Here is a 15,854-nt window from a genome sequence, read left to right as displayed (position 1 = left end):
TGTATTATCCCCCTCGGGGGGATGCCACGCAAACACTCCTCGAGTATCCTCGTACTGGCGCGGAGTCGGGAATCGCACTTCCCGAAGAGTCGCGAGAGTCGCACACTCCCGACTATTCTCCCACGAAACCCCGGGACGGCGGAAAGAAATCCGTCCAATTACGAATCACGCGCGCGCGCGAGAGATTTCGAGAATCCGCGATACGGCGACTCGCGGCGGGAACCCGGCCGCGATCCGAGCAGGTCGAAGTTGGAATATGCACGCGCGAGCACACGGCCGAGAGAGAGAGGATGATACCCCCTCGGCGAGACTCCGGCTCGGTTTTGGCGGACTGAGCGTTAACGGTCACCACGCAGCTCGGTGTCGCGGACGCGTCTGTCGGCCGAGCGTTCGTCTCGCGTCGGCCGACTCGGCTGACGGCGGCCGCGGGGTGGGGACGCGCCGAGCGCCGGCGGACGCGCGCGAAGCCGCCCGAAGCCGGCCGAAGTTCGCGCGTCGCCCCGTGCGCCACCCCGCGACCCGCGACTCGCGCCGCGCGCGGCTCCGCGATCCTCCGCGAGAATACGCGCCGGCATTACGCTTCTCGTTCTCGCTCGCGAGACGTTGGCGTAAGGTAGAATCGGCAGAATCGCTCTCCCCCTCTCACCGGCACGTAGAAGCGAGAGCCCGGCTCGCCGCGGTCGGTGCGGACGAGACGTTGCGGTTACACAGTGACACATAGAAGTTTTTATTCTTTATTTCAGACTTATCTCTGACTCCGCTTCGAAGCCGCGCCGCGCCGCGCCGCGCCGGAGTGAAGGTGCGATTTTACGAGCGTCGCGCTTGATTTCAGATACGCGGAATGTGATCTCAAAAATCTGCAGTGAGACTGAAGTTTTCATTGAAACTGGGATAATGTTTGTTATCCTTTCAAAAAATAAAAGGGACAAACGCGTTTTACATGACGTATACTCGTATGAACGTGTCATTTTTCCTCGCAGGTAGAGAATGACGTTTCGGTTGTCTCTATTCCGGCGCCTTTTTGTGATCTTTCCGAATGGAATAATACGTACGTTAAACTTCATGGGGTTTTCATCCGGGTTTCTCTCAAAGAGTTTCGTTTCAATATTTTTTTTCGGCTTATTGCTTCATCGGTTCATCCGGACACGCGACTGACACAAAGCAGATCAAACAAGCACCAACGCCAGCCGCTATTTCGGCTCTCCGACGGGAGCTCAAACGTCGCTCCGACCGACGATCCCCCGGGGGGGAAGGAGGCGAGAGAGAGAGGGCAGTTTTGACACTCATTAAGAAAAGCAACCACCGTGATGAATCCCGCCCCGGCGCGGCGGCGGTCGACGGGCTCGCGTAAAACTCAGCAGGAATTTAATTTCGGCGACGCGACGGCAACGACTATCTCGGCAACGACGGCTTCTGCCACGCTGATATTACATCGGCGTCCCTTAAGCCTCGTTACCGCCGTCCGAAATTTCCGGCCTCGGGAATATAATCGGGACGATTAAGCCGTGAGAGAAAGGACGCGCGACACGGGTTCGCTCTTCTCTCGCGAGCTATGAATTAGCGCGCACGTGTCGCGATGTGACGCGACGCTCCGCGGGCTTTTAAGAGCGAGAGTGCTCCCCTTGACTTACGATCGGCGCTCGCTCGCGTTTCCTGTTACGATCTCGCGTCTCCTCCTAATTCCGTCGCGCCTCCTTTTCGTTCCGTTTTCCGTGCGAGAGACAGACGCCGCTCCGGAATGGTAAACCCTGGTAAACCCTGCTAAGTCTAAACGTGGGATTATCAGGGAGGCAGGGTTCTCTGACAAATCTGAAGTCATCTCCTGCTAGACAAACATTTGAAAAGAGATCCCTGTATCGTTTATGTATCATGTAGCATGAAATATCTCAGCTGACTGAGGGGAAGAAGCTTATTGAAATAAATTTTAGAAATGTTGGAACAATTTTCTGTATCGTTATTTTATCTCCTGTTTTATCCGTCCTTTAAAATGTCGCGATTTATTTCTAATTTTGCATTGGTTTAAAATTGTAACGTAAATTCTCGCGATTTTTTTTCAAGAATTTGAAGATCAGGACGCAGAAATAGACCGATCTAATTCGAAACTCGTTCTAAACAGAGCTCGCATTTCTCTTTCCCTTTAAAAAATCGATAATTTCCATAGGAAAATTAGATCCATTGTGCTTCGATACCTGAACTCACGACGTGTTCGCGCGTGCATACGAACGTGCATCCGCGGATGCACTCGAGTACGTGGCGCCCTCAACGCGGAGAGGCGATCATCGTCCCCCCCCCCGTATTGCTCTCTCGTGTGCAACGATCTCCGGGGCATGCTCCCTCTCGGAGATGTCGAAGAACCGGTATCTACCGGCCCACGGACAGTCATGTCGGTCATTAGTCGGACTAATGTAATGCTTCAAATTCTATCGGGGGCCCATGGCGCCGCGCCGGGACGTTGCCGTCCGTCCTCCCACTAAAGCGTCGAATCGTTAATACACACGATAGGAATACGAGGCCGTGAGCCTGTTTTGCATTACGCTTTCCTCCACTCCCTCCGCCCCGGTTCTTTTTGTTTCATAATTAACGCGGTCATCGCCGAAACCCGAGATAAGGGATGGTCCTCGTTAAGCCGGCGTTCCTCAGATTAATTTTCCGCCGGCGCGAATGACAGCGATTTAGCAAACGAGAGCGGCACGCACATGCAATACTGGCGACATGACATTTCATTGGTTTATCGCGGAAACGTTTAACAATGATTAGATAGCGCGTGGATTACTCTCACGCAATAGTTTCCTTGAAAATTGCAGTTACCTTTATGCATACTTAAATCGCCGGCTGATTTACATTCGTTCGTTAATTGAATAAATGACTACTATTAAGCTACTTGCTAGTTGGATTAATAATAGCCATGCTCTCGCTCGCGAAGTCGAAATAATAGCAGCAGCAAACCGTGATAATTCGAGGAATAGAAACAAAACGGACGTGGCGAACGATTATTTGAAGCGTTGATTTTTCTCCCCTGTCACGGACGATTAAACAGGCGCGTTTATGCGTATGCCCGTAAAGCTTCGATCTATCATTTGAATCTACTTTATGTATTCTCTCCCTGTATGTCGTTAACATTCTTCAAACGTGAAAAATTACGAACTGATGTTATCTCAAATGTGTGTAGGTACTTTGAATTCGTTCGAAGTTAAGTCTACATGAAAGACAGGGGACACGATGTGCAATGTATTTTCTAAATGACGACGAAAAAGAAACTAATAAAGGGAAGCAAAGCGAAGTAAATAAAAAAGAGCAAGCTTTAGGGACGGCTTTAATAAAGTCGAGTCACGCTTCGCGCAGGGAGATCTTTAAATCGTCCTCAAACAAACCCGGCCCGGTCCTTGATCGTTGACCCGCGATCCGTTTGTTACACATCTTACCCGTGCACTCACTCTTCTTCATTCGTATCTCTTTCTTTCTTTCTTTCTCCCGTTCAGGTTCTCGCTCTCCTCGGACCGTGTCTTTTTCCGTACCGTGTGCAAAGCAGCCTCACATGAGAGCACGGCACAATGGAGGTATTAAATGGATGTAAGGTAGTGGGTAAAGCGGTAGTGTGCAAAGCTGACCAGAAATGTGTATACGTATGTCTCGAGCAACGCATCACGAAAATGAAAGTGCTTCGCAAATATTGGTTGCCGTCGACCTTACCGCCGTCGAGGAGCCGAGAAAGGAAGACCGGGAAAAAGCCAAATCCTGTGTACATATTACCGGTTCGAGCACTTTTCAGAGAGAGAGCTTCCTTCCCTCTCGCGGGCTCCCCGTTCGATCGTTCGGGCGAGAAACCGCAGACGCATTCCGGAAGACAGGTGCCGATTCCTTGGAAAAACGGCACGCCGCGCGCCGCGCCGCTACGGAAAAGTTATGACAGCAAGCGGTTTACCTGAATCGGTCTTGGGGAGTCATCAACACAAACACGCATCTCAACATTTATCAAACTGTCAGATAATAAGTTTGTACGTCAGCTAGTCGTTCGTATCTTAATGGAAAGTCATTTTACAATCATCATTTTTGAATTATGGATATTACGGGTAAAATCCTTCGCGTTTTATGAATACCAGCGGCGTCTTTCAAAAGTTTTCTTCTCTCGAGGACCTATTAATCGTCAGATTGTCCGAAAATGAGCGCGCACGAACGTTTAAGACGGGCAGGTGCAGGATTGTCGAGCGCGCTCATCCGGATTTGACGAAAACTTGAGAATGGCGTGTCTTGAATTTGTGTTCGCTCGGGCGAGAACAATCACACGTGAAAGAGCGGGGATGAGTCACGCTCGGGGAAGCTCGCCAGCTCGATGATTACAAGGAAATCTATTATCGCAATCATATTGAAGCACGTGTAAAAGTGACGATCGGAGAACAGTTCTGACGTAATAGACTAATCCGAGATACCTTGCGAGATAACAATTTCTTTCGTAACGCCTGTAGAAACGGTTGTTACGTAGTTGACCGTATAGATATAAGCTCGTAGATTATTATCCCACTCGCGCCGATAGGTCGCTGATCCTGCGAAACGATCCGCGCGCGGAACGGATTATCATATGTTAATAAGTCCCGGGAACCGTAAGCCCGGCTACGCCTAATTTGCGAGGTAATCGCGATCTTTACTCGCACAATACGAAATTCTCAACGGCCATCGATCATCATTATTTATCGTCGTTCGCCAAATTCATATCGGCGCGTACGTTTACGCCGCGCCGCTCCGGGAGGAACGCGCGTGTGAGTCGGCGAGTGCGTATACACGCACTCTCACGAGCCGATCGGGGGCCCCAATCCATTTCGCTTCATTACGGCGCTCCTCGCGCGAGAGGATCCGAGGCCTCTTCTTCCTGACCCTGCCTTGAACTATGATTGGACACGTTACATCGATCCTCGTCGATCCTGATTCGAGGCGTCCCGAAGCGCGCGGGTAAACGCTTCTTCTCTCGCCGGGCCTCTTCTCACCTTCGTCAATCGCGCTGACGATATCGCCTCGTATCGGCCTGTGGCCTTTCCGCGAGCAAAATAGAAAGATACGAGAGAGGATGAGGCGGGACGAGATGCGCTTCGATCGGTCGGTCGGTCGGTCGGTTGGTCGATCGATCGATCGACCGGGGCGCTGAACGAGCGCCCCGGCACCTGTGGACCCCGCGCGAGAAAAACGCTTCAGCGCGCGAGCCGCGATGCCCGAAGGATCCATTAGCCATTAGCCAACGCTCATGCCCGTCAACTTGTCAACGACGGCACAATGCGCCCAGCGAGAATAGAAATCGATTTTTACGCTTCCCTTTTATCATCGCCATCGTTTCCCGGCCTGCACGCGCTATTCTTCCTCGCGTGTCAGCGCGGGCCGAAGCGAACTCCGCCACGCGAATTGCGTAAGCGATATCCGCGCGCATCGCTGTCGTCTCTTTCCGCTGCGATATCTCGATCGCGCTCCCGCTTGTTATAATAGCAACGAATCTTCGATCGGGACTCTTACGTAAAAGGAAATTACTTCCTTCCATATAAAATATAACACGTTAGATATTTATGTAAGAAACGCGAAGATATATCTGGAGAAAGTAATCTAAGATTTTAATTGCTGATATTTTGGCGAACTCGAGTAAATGAAAGAACAGTGCAGGACGGTTGGCGATATTTCTCTACGCGCTGCGCGACTGCGATTTCGTTCCGGCATTGGGAACCAGCGATGTGCAGACGCCGAGACAATGGCTCGTCCCGTCATCCTTTATTGTTTCGGCCATGTCTGGAATCTTAAGAAACTACCCCATTATTATACATCCATCTAGAGGGACCCTAGCCCTCTTCCCTCATGTAATCCCCGAAATAAACCAGCGAGCGCACGAGACACCTGCGTGAAATCGAGCGGCGTCTAGAGGCGCTTGCGCGAGACCTCACTAATCAAGTTTTACAGCCTTCCTAAGTCTCGGGCATTATTTTATAGATGCATACAAAATATCGCATAATATTTACGTTTCCGAGCGAGTGTACTCGCTCGTTAAGTCTGGTTTATTGGGAAGTCAGCGTGCAAGTTATAATTAACCCCCTTCGTTTCCAGCATTCATTACGACACATTTTTTTCCCATTTGCAATACATATGCAGGCGTATAATTTTACAAATGTTCCAAGGATACGTTTGTACTTTAAAACGTTTGCAATCACCTACAATTTTAAAGTAAGAAGTAGAAAGAGTAGATAGAGGAAAAGAGAAAAAGAAATTCTTGCGTTGAACATTTAGGCGATCCTCGCGAACATTAAAAAGCGGTTATCTCATTTTATCTAACCACTAATGGATCCTAATCATTCTTAAGAAACACGCGCACCCGACACGTGCAGGTAAAGTCACTTTTTCCACCGCGACTCGCGTTCGCGTCACGAATCAGGCCGTCGCGTCGCTTCCTCTATCTCGCGAGTGGACCTCCGTCGTGTACGTGCTTACATTACGTCATTACGCATTTAAATGCTCGACAAATTATGCCACAAGAGCCGCGCGTACATTCATCGAACGGCGATGCGTCACGGTACCAGCACGGCGCGGCGTATTCGTGCCGGCGAACCACGGAATCTCTTTCACAACTCTTTGTCGCCGCGGCGTGCCGTTGGACGACGCTTTCCACGAGAATCGAAGAAGTAGCATAATGCACGCGGATGGAATACGTATGCGCGGGTCGCATAAAGTCCCGGGCGTACGGTGCCGATGGGCAGAAAGCATAATGGTCCCGGCTGCCATAGGTGTACCGCATTACGGGAACGAAGGTGTGCACGCTCTCTTGTCTCCATATACCTCTCCTTTCTCCGTCTCTCCCCCGTTTCACATACGGCGAGCACGCGCGTTTGTAACCACGCACGCATACACGGGCGGGTAACCGATATGCGCGTTTGTACCCATCGCCGGACCGAGAAAAAGAGAGACAGAAAGGAACACAATGGCAAATGGTATTCTATTATTCCAGATGGGTCCCGCGCGCATCTCTCCTTCGTTGCTCACGGGGTCCGAGGAATGCAGGCATGAAATCATTCTCCAATATCTCACCGTAGGACTCTCCTCCTTTCGTCCCCCTCATCTCTCTCTCTCTCTCTCTCTCTCTTTCTCTATCTCTCTCTCTTTCTCTCTCCCGCCACCCCTTCCTACCTCTCTCCCTCTCGCCGCGACGTTCCAAACAACCACCCGTCCGTAACCCAAAAGTAAACCCTAACCACCGGCATCCCCCACGTCGTGCGATACGCCCCTGTCTGCGCTGGTCATTCATCACTCTCGTCTAATAATCCTCTTTGCTCGCCGAGGTAACATTAATTGTGGCATGAGATGCATCGCGCTGAATGCAGCGGACACGCGCGTGCGTGTGTGCGCGTCAAGACGCGCCCCAAACGATGATGATCGATACTCCGTTTTTTCTCGCGGTTTTCACTTTAGCCCCGGATTATGGTGGTGCGGTCTTTTTATTCCTTGTCATCTGTAATAGCCACATTTAAGAGTGAATGGTGCTCGTTTGAGCCGCCCTTGAACGATCGCTCGATAATCTGAACCTTGCAGCCTTGACCGAGAAGTATGGAGCATGTTTGATAAATTATGATATCTCAGACTAGAAAGCAACTTTAAGAGTATCAAATTGTAGTAAATATAAAAACATGATTATTAATATAATATTTTTTAGAACAGCTGAAGTTGTAATTTATGAACGTCAACGCTAATTAATTTGGTTCACTTGCGATTTATTGAAAATGCAACATCAGACAATTTTATCTCGAACAATTGTCAAGATCTGTAAAACGTGATAAATTTAGAACGAGTTAATTTTGTGAAGTAAACTTCAAATAAGTCGGCATTTGGCGCCCCGGTGTTTTTGTCGTACTTAAGAATTATGACGGTTAGCTTCTTTTAACGCGCGGTTGGTAGTTATATTTAAGACCTTTTCTCGTTTTCTTTCCACTTTTATTCTTCGTGTCACAATTCGGAGAGAATAAGAAATCGCGGGCAATAATCTGGAACAAGTCCCATCCCGTTCCGCGCAGACATTTTTTTCGCGGTTCCATCGTTTCCCCATTCCGTTATTTCCGACTCTGGAAATATTCTCTAACGAACGCCCATCGCGCGGGTACGGATTCGCCGTTATTCCCGCGTTCTTTCTAAAGTTCTCGAAAAAAAAGAAAAAAAAAACGGAAATGAAAATGTCGACGATATTATCCCGCGTATTCTAGCTATCCCTTCATTATCGTTCGTATTTATTTTACGGCAGGCAGGAAATTATGGGAGCGCACGTGGCACGAAGTAAATTTCTATCTCGAGTCATCTCTTCGAAATAAATTATTATTCCAAGGATTTGCAGAGAGGAGATCCGCCGCTAAATAAAAATAAACGTACAAAAGAAATATTATTGTGGCGCTGCCAGAAGATTGACGATAACATATTGTATACCTTCTTCAAAAGTGTTTCGATCAAACCTAACGATATTTTCGACTATGTTCTTATGCTGACATATTGCATGACGTAATGCGATACCCATACTCGCGCGAATTCATCGCCCCATTTGTTCGTGGCCGAATATTCGATTCTATCCCGCCCGTTCGTGTGGACGTGGAATATTATACCGTGCGCATGACAGGTGCACATCACGTATATACGTTACGGAAGAGACTCTCTTCATTCTCTCGCACGAGTTTCTACGAGAGGATCCAACACACAATTTCATCTGCTATAAACGGTGGCGAGCCGCGTCTCGAGAAGTGCAAATTTGCAGATCGATATCTGAAACGTTTACTTAAAACTCTTACTCTACTAATATTATTTTTGCTAAAATTATTCCACTAATATTATTCCAAAATATTCTTCTCAACTATTTTCAATTAAATTATAATTTTCATAGCTATTTTGCTATCTAAATTTTGGAGAAAATAAATTAATGTTTTACATTTTGATTGTAGAATTTATTTAAAAATATTCCTCTTTTAACTGGTATGCGCGTCGTGTAAAGACGATAATTTCACGGCAATAAATTAAACCATATGCGGCTTGGAAATTGTAACAGTGCAAGCCGCGTTTATGTTTGCGACTAGGGGGGTGCGCAACCCTCATGAAATAGCCCTCGTGTTTTAGATATTTATTTGTATAACGACTAGCCCATACAAGCTGCTCACCCATTGTACGCCTTGGCCTTCGATATGATTTATCCTGAATTATGTGTTCAAGTCGCGTATAAATTTTTCTCTTGTCTAGTCAGTAACGATTGCAGCGACTGTAACCAAGTGGGGATAGAAACTGGCAAGATCGATGAGTAAACTCTTAACGTCTACCGTATAAAGTTACGAACAATTTCGCAATCGCTAATAAAATATTCCACCATCCTTGAAAAGAATTTATATTACATATTTATGCAAGATATTTCAAAATTAAATTTCTTCTCGTCATAACGGGTACCGTAAAAGAAAATTTCAAATGTAAATATTCACCATATCGTCACTCATTACGAAAGGTAAAGACGACACCTTTCCTAGACATTTACACCTTTAGCAGGAATTTTTAACGAATGAGAATTGAATTACATATTCGAATCTTTCATTCGTTTCATATTTGTGTATGTACATATGTGTATTTAAGAAATTCCGGTATATATATTGGAAATTATCTCTCTATTCAACAATATTTTAACGACGAGAGACGCGATGCAAGAAAATTAATGTACAAAAAATAAATTATCGTATAAAAATATATATATATAAATGTTGACAGCACAAGGTTTCTATTCCCACGAAACGTCGTCGGGAAATTAGCGCGCGCGATCGACGTGCAGAAAGATTCGACTTCAAAGATAATAATCGCGGAATTTACGCGCGCGACCCCTGCTCGGGATTCCATAAAGAGCAACGAGTATGTACCGAAGCTAATGCCGCTGCAGCACACCGTCGCACTCTTCGCACTTTTTACACGGACACTCACGGCATGTCACGAATGCAATATCGCGCTCGCACACCACCGCGCGACTTAGCCTTAATTAGCTTAGTTCGGCTTAATGCATCGAGATGCCCGTGCCTTTGTCTCTCGTATGCGGACACACATACACGTGTATCTGTTCCCTAATGCATGTACATGTACACCTACCGCCGCATAATAGTGGCGTAATGCTGCATGTCGGCGGACGTGCTGAATGTCGAACACTTTCTCCAATGTGACGGTATCGGTAATGCTTCGATTTATTGGTCGACACTTAGCCCCGTTGCTCCAGATTCCGCGGTCGGATCGGATCGGACCGGTATACGCGATATGAATTAGTTTCGCGCGGTAATCGCTCATGCATGCGCGAAAAAGAGAGAGAGATAGAGAGAGAAGGCGCTCGATCGAGGGCTCGAGGGTTATTTCGCTCTTTAATCGAGCTGTCGATCGGCAGAGCTGACGATCGTGCTTCGCTCTCCGCCGAATGAAGTCACGAAGAAATTCTTCGTCGGAATCGTTAAATATATCGGCGATCGGTGTTGTCGACGATGTCGGATTACACGGGAGAAGAAGTTAAATCAACAAGCCGCTCGCGATAAATCATTTCGAAAAGCAATTAGCAGCGGATCTGTTATTAGATACTCGAGAGCGAAGTCTATGCCAGATGCTCGGAGCATACGTGTCCCGACGCACACGTCCTGTTGAAATGCAATTCTCGAGCAACGATTTTGCTGTCGTAAAAGACGCCTAAAAGCAACTGACGGAAATCCAACTGACGGATTTCCGCTTTTTAATATGCGGGACATGTCTGCGGACGGAATAAAGTCATCTATTCCTAACGTAATTACGAACGTGATAAAGCCTGTAGCTATAAAAGAATATGTCAATATTTCTGGTTTGACATTTCTATTTTAAATGAACAAATATGGAAAACAACTCACTGAAGATATTCATAACGTTTCGAATTAATGAACGGCACTATTGCGGTCTTTTTCGATTAGAGATGCGATACGCAATGTGTGCTCGATTAATTCGACGGACCGTTGGTCTTCCAGGAACTTCAACGGAGAAGTAAAATTTTCTCAAGTCAGCGTACGACCCGCATATGCATGATCGCGTTCCGTAATCATTGTGGGTTATCTCCCGGTGTTACGCAACCGCGCGTTGTGCTCGATCTATGTAAAATGGGTGCATTAACCGGTATGAACTGCACTCGCGAATACAGTCCCGCGCGAGTTCTGCACCGCTGACAGAAACGTTAAATTGGCTCGTGTGTCCCGTGTGTTCCCTTGGACGTTTACGACTTTTCGCCGACCGACGAGGGAGGAACCGGTTGCTTCCGCGAATGATTTTTCGAGCTACGTTTACGATGAAATAATGCGAGTCCATTTTGCGGGCTGCAGGCAATCGCGCTCGAGTGACGCTAAAGACGCGCCAAACGAAGACCCGCAAGAATATCTCTTCGCGCAACGACCTTGCCGGTTACATTACGACGAACCTTCTTTCATACGGCTAAAGCGCTTAAAGTGGACAAGTAGATAATTGCCCCGATTTGATACGACTAGTATATTCATTGGAGTAGTTGAAGTTGCGAGTTATTACCGCCTAGGATTAGCAAAGTCCAGAGATCCCTCTTATTTCATAACGCTATAAGTATACTTGCGCAAATTAAATCAATGATCATGCCAATGTGTCTAAAAGACTTTGATATAATACTATACCTAGATTTTTTATCGCTATGAATAATCGTCGATAAAACAAAAAAGAAGTGCCGGACATCCGTGGTCAGGGGACGAATATGTCAGGACGAACGTGCCAGTGAGGACGAATCTCGAAGGACGTAGCACCGTCGAACATCAAACGACTGGGCCTCGGTGATTTGTTTTCGGTGTAAAATTCGCGATTCTCCTCGCGTCCGCGTCGGTACGTAACCGCATGTACCAAGCAGACGTGTCCAACGGATTGAAAAGGATGTACACCACGGAACAATGTGACCCGTGTCCTCGGGGCGGCCATTTCTTGAGGATTGGACATTTTCAGTGTTGCATTGGCTCCGTCGGTTCGGTTAATTCCGAATTTCGTTGTCCAGGCACGTACTCGCTCGTACGCAAAAAAAAGTTTTCGATCATCGCGAGGCGGTTTTCTTCGAAAATGGAATTTACTTCATCGCGTTAAGTTCAAGCAGCTTATTCTTATCAACGCATTATAAACAACGATTTATAAATAATGGAAGTGTTTTTTTTTTCATAATGTAATAATTTACAAATTTGTTAATAATTATTAAAATGTTGTAAAAGTATATTTTATGCAAAAAGATAAAATTTAAAAAAAATCGGGAAATATAAAGAAAACGTCAATTTAAAACATGCAATTAAAATAAATTGAGAGTCATGTTGCCGTTCCATTGTCACGTCGATTTAATAAACGGAATTGAAATTAATTCGCGAGATCGTCGAATTAACATCAAGGTATATAATAACTTGCACGAATTAAGCGAGACACACCGCATCCAATTAACGTTTCGTTAAGAGTTAATGAGCACTTTCCCCCGTCACGATGCGGGAGCGTCGCGGATTTGCCACCCACTTGGGGGGAGAAACAAAGCACCGCGGATTTGTCGCGATGCCGCGCGGCCGCGCTAACCAGATTCTCTCGTTATTACGTATATACATCCTCGTATAACAAGGGGATTGCGTAATCGGGTCAACTCTCCTCCGGCCCGAGCACGACCGTCCATCCAGTTAGTGTTTTGAGGAAGAGAAAGGGGAGAGAGAGAGAGAGAGAGGGACCAGGCAACTATCCACAGGCAGCGACGCGATTAAACGCGACGCTCGATTGTCGCTCTTAATGCCAATAGGAAATGACTCACTCCTTAACGCCGCAATGATATCACTCGAGTCGTGCGACCGGGGGGATCAAGCGCGCGCTGCGAGATCATGATCCGATCGTACACGAGGTAGGTAGATAAACCGAGAGCGTGGGCTAAACCTCTAGTATTACTATACCGATACGCCGCCGCCGACGCCATTCGCGCCGAGCATTTCGCGTCTCGCTCGTTTACAACGTTATCCGAGCTCGCTCGCTCGCGCGAGATTGTGATTGCGTAATTATGCCATTTACAGGCACCGCTATCCTACTCGCGAATAGCCGTGAATGACTCTAAAACGCAAACTTGCCACGAAAATTTCAGCGCCGAATGGTCCGCGAGGTAACGAGGTGAGAGAAACAAGCGAAATGTCTTCTTTCGCAATTTCGTTGTGCGTGTTGTGCCGGAGAGCGTTATTACAGAAGCCAATTGTGGAATTTGCAAACACGCGGTTCACTCTAGAGTGAATTATATCTATAAGTATTGTCTGTAATTTAAAAGCTCATTTGTGCCCGCACTTATAAGTAATTTCTTCTCGGCGAATCACGGCTGCGGCCGCGGCGGCTCGCTTTCAAAATCCACTTTTACAGAGCTAATTTAAGCGCGGAGGATCATACGGACGATCCGGCAATTATTAGCTTACACACCACGCGGATTGCTATGATCGGCTTTAGCATATCTGATTAGTATACTTTGTCCTTCGGTTTAATGCATGCATGCCATGCAAGCGGTGTAACAAGAGAATGTCCCGAAGCCACCGCGGCGCGGCGGAGCAAACATCGAGATCCAGACGATTAGAAGCGTATGCAAGTCGATGAGTGCAAAATCGTGGCCCCTCGTAGACGTCTCGCGGTCGACGTAGGCGGGTGTACTTATAGGCGTCAGAACGTCGATTGTGCGCACCCGGTATCTGTAATTATTTAGGTCGCCGTCGTCGCCGACTGCGCGTTGAGCAACGGCGAAAACGAGTCGCGCGCTGGGCGGCGACACGGCGCGGATGGCTAAGCGTCGCTGATAGTTTTATAGGCGCATACGTTATCCTCTATTAACGGGGAAAAGCTTCATTAGCCCCGCGAAGTCAAAGGCGTTCGCAAAATCGTCGCGCGGCAACGCGCGTCGAGGATGCTCATTCGTCCATTCGTAATTTCGCTTTAATCGCCACGTCCTTAGCGCCTCTTGCACGCGCCTCTTTTTCTTCCGTCCAGCGTCCAAAGAAAGTAAGTATTCCCGCGCTCGCGCGCGCGCGTAAAGTAAACGCTTATTAAATAACGCATAAATAAAGATCTTTCCCCGTCGCGCCGCGACGTCGCGGCGTTTCCGAGGCGCCGGAGTTATTGCTACGGGGGCACAAAGGCTGCGGCTCGTCGTCTTAAATTATATTCCGCGATTCTTAACGAGGGCTCCGCGAGTACACCGGCGGGCGGATACCGTACTGAGGAAGAAAGAGAAGAGAAAGAGAGAGAAAAAGAGAGAGAGAGCGAGAGAGCGGTAATAGCGAGTTAATAGCTGGCGCGATTTCGCGCGAGAGCCCGCCGGGCGTCGTGCTCTCCTACGCCCGGTACCGATCCGCTATCTCCACGGTGGAACACTAATATCGGCAAAGATGATGGATGTCGTGTCGGGGGAAACTGTTTGCGAGAAACCGTGCATCGCGCGGCCCGGTTGCATATACCGGTTTCCCTGTGGCGTAGCGGGCAAACCTGAAGCATTGTATCTCACCGGAGCAGAATAAACCGTCATATTGTATCCCGCTGTCATTTGCTAAACGTATAGTACACGTAATAAGTGGAAACGCCTGTACTTCAAAGCCGTACTATCTAAATCACACTCGCCTATTTGTACAGGAAGCATGAATAACTTTTGTTGGCCTACAAAAATAGTGCTTTATGTTCCCAGCCCGAGTCGTAAAATTTTAATTACAATTAATTAATTTAGAATGTTAATAACTATAATTTTTCGAATATTTAAAAAACTTTAATAAATTTCCCTATATTTTATCTGAAATTATTTTACGAGAATTAATTGTACGTGAAAATCTATGGATACAAATTATTATTGTAACTGCCTATACTATAGAATAGAGCACAGAATAGTGTTCCGGTCCGCTTAGATTTATGACGCTTCGAAGACACCGACTTCGAAACGTCGACACAGAGAAATGTGAGAAAGCGTGTCTCCAAAGATCGCGGGTATATACATTGCAACGAGATGATGAAGTAAGAGAGCGATTCCGGAGCAAAAGCGCCTGCACAGAAACGCCGGGTAGAGATGGTGGAGGTGAAGAAGGAGAGGACGAAGAGGAAGAAGTGGATCTACATAAGAGATCATGACTCGGGCGCGCTAGCCGAGTTTCGCCGCGCGGAGAGCCGGAGAGGAGAAAGTTACCAGGAACTGCCTGAATCTGCCCGATTGGCAGCCTCCTCTCGCGCGCCTTTTCCACGGACCCGGGTATTGTAGTCACGAACGTGCAAACCATAACAGCAACAATAACCCCTCCCACCCCACCGCCTCTTCCCACACCTCACACAACGAGCCTTTGTTCGCTTCTTCTCTCGGCGTGCGGGTGGTTTGTTCTACTTGCGATACTTGCTCGGCACTCGCTGTATTTTCAATCTTCGTTATTATTTTATTTTTACTCTCTTATCTCCGCGTTTGTGGCGCACGCCGGTCGGAACGTTCGTCTGAAAACTTCAGGAAAGTAGAATAATTTCGTGTACGTTCGCTATATATATGTATACTACATGCAAAGTGCACATCGCTCGCGACTTGTTCATTCGCGATATTATCAGGTTGATTCCATTTTCAGTGGTTTTTGGCAAATCTCTTCAACTACGAAAGATATTTTAGCTTGCATTATTGTAAACCTTTTTATTTGAAGTTTCTTAGTTCCATTATGCAATGACTTATTGGACAATTACAAATTAATTTTTTATTTGATAAAGTCTGGTGATCAGAAATCGATCAGAGGAATACAACACGAAGCGAATTTTAGTTTAGCGATACATTCGCGCAATACCAAGTTGTTAGTTTGTAGTTTCGCTAT

The sequence above is a fragment of the Temnothorax curvispinosus genome, unplaced genomic scaffold (assembly GCF_003070985.1).
Source record: "Temnothorax curvispinosus isolate PA1 unplaced genomic scaffold, ASM307098v1 QBEX01006738.1, whole genome shotgun sequence".
Taxonomy (NCBI): Eukaryota; Metazoa; Arthropoda; class Insecta; order Hymenoptera; family Formicidae; genus Temnothorax; species Temnothorax curvispinosus.
The sequence above is the reverse complement of the archived record's forward strand: the minus strand, read 5'-3'. Positions refer to the sequence as shown.